The 1,825-nt window shown below is 40.9% G+C and overlaps 1 long non-coding RNA gene across 1 annotated transcript; it reads right to left on the reverse strand.

Moving 5' to 3' along the window:
- Positions 1-456: 456 nt before the first annotated feature.
- On the reverse strand, positions 457-1,268 carry LOC149262888 (uncharacterized). Its single transcript, XR_016249592.1, has 2 exons — positions 928-1,268; positions 457-673 (listed from the first exon to the last, which is right to left on the reverse strand). It is a non-coding gene; the product is annotated as an uncharacterized LOC149262888 (long non-coding RNA).
- Positions 1,269-1,825: the final 557 nt, after the last annotated feature.

The following is a 1,825-nucleotide window of genomic DNA, read 5'->3' on the forward strand; positions in this document are numbered from 1 at the left end:
CTCTGTAATTCATCTTATTAAAATACCATCACATCATCCCCAGACTGGCTTAGAGTAGTTTATTGTTATTCAAATATGACAAGTAAAATAAATAATTAATCCCTGCCAAGATATGGTTCTATTCTTCATTTTATTAAAATACCATCACATTATCACCAGACAGGCCTAGATTACCTCCTTTCTCTACGTGCAATAGCAAAATAAGATCTGGGCCTAGAGCACCTCCCTTATCTATATGCAATAACAAATTTAATAAGGAATAATACATCTTGATTAAGACAATACAGGTTCCAATTACTTTTAAAAGAAGCAGCATAAAGAAACTACAATGGAGATAGTAAATGAATTATTGTCCATAATCTTCTCTTAATAGAAGAAGCATGCCAAAAGCCCTATCTAATATGTAATTTATGGAAATCTTTCAGCTGCTCTCTGCTTATGAGAGCATAACTACAGAGTTTGGTACAGTGAATACATATTATAGCATCCAGACCACTAACCATGCAATTTCAAAACAATATATTTAAATTTTATCAGAGCAGCGGTTACAATACCTGGATTTCACACAAATAAAAGGTCCTTTATATTTCACAAAGAACAACATTTTTTGCAGAATTGGATGCAATTGCCGTGTCCAACAACAACATGCACAGGGCATGGAAACCCTGAAGACCTGTTTGGGACCATCAGAAAAAACTGAATAATTTCCACATCTGAAACAAACCCAAGCACATGACATTTCTAATTTACAAGCACAAATCCCCTTTAAATGCTGCAATTATCTCAAAAATAATTCAGGACTTCATATTGCAACTACCACCCACCAGTTATTATAGAAAATACTTTTCCCAAAGTAATAAAGCATTAGCCGACTTACCAAACCAACCAATGCACATAATTTTTTTGTTTTAAAGGGGGGCTTCTTACCAGTAAGTTCGCATAAACCCTAAGCCCAAAAACCCCAGTGATTAACCACCGTGCAGCTTCACTTGAAGGACCCCGCGCTCATATTTCTGCACAAAATTCGAGCGTTCATCTCGTTGACGGTATCAATAAGCCCTCCTAAGTCCATAGTTCCACCGGAGGCCTCGTTCTCCTTGTCTTTCTTCTCCTGGGGTTTAGCCGCTCTACGCTTAAACTCAGTTGCCTTCTCGAAGAAATTCTCATAGATATACTCTGCCGTGTAGCCCTTCTCCTCATCATAGAGCATGATGTGACCGTGCCATTCCCAGACGCGGTAGCCGGGCTCTGGGTCCTCGTGGAACCCCACGCAAACTTGGTGCTCGCTAATGGTGACAGCCTAGCCGGAGTTCGCCTTCAGTTTATCAGTGTCCCCGCTGGATATAATCTGAACGATATTCTTCTCCAGCTTCGCCTCCTCTCTCTCTAATGGGCTCTTGCTCTCGTCCGTGATGATGCAATCATACGAGTTGGATAGGAAGGTATTGGTGTCCAGAAAAGGGCTGCGCATATTTAGCCGACTCATCATGGTGCTCACAACCAGGCTTTCGAAAGAGTTTTTGGTGGAATACTGGTTCGCCATTTTCCCTCCGATGGCTGATATCCACTCTCCAAGACTTCCTTCCGGTGGATATCAATATATAAATTGCAATGGCCAGGCATATGTGGGCTCTCAAGGAATTTAACAGCTTGGGGATTGGAGGAAACCAAAGGGAAAAGGGCGAAAGCAATAAATTTCCTTTGCCTTTATCGCCATCAGAGTATCAGTGTTTATCTTCATGCCTGACAGTTAAACCCCAAAATTAGCATCCTTCAAGTTCATATCCTCTGGCAGCATTTAACAGCTTGGGGATTGGAGGAAACC

This window comes from Pinus tabuliformis, chromosome 6 (assembly GCF_031772625.1).
Source record: "Pinus tabuliformis cultivar Carrire ecotype Pingquan chromosome 6, CPIR1, whole genome shotgun sequence".
In the NCBI taxonomy this organism is placed as follows: domain Eukaryota; kingdom Viridiplantae; phylum Streptophyta; class Pinopsida; order Pinales; family Pinaceae; genus Pinus; species Pinus tabuliformis.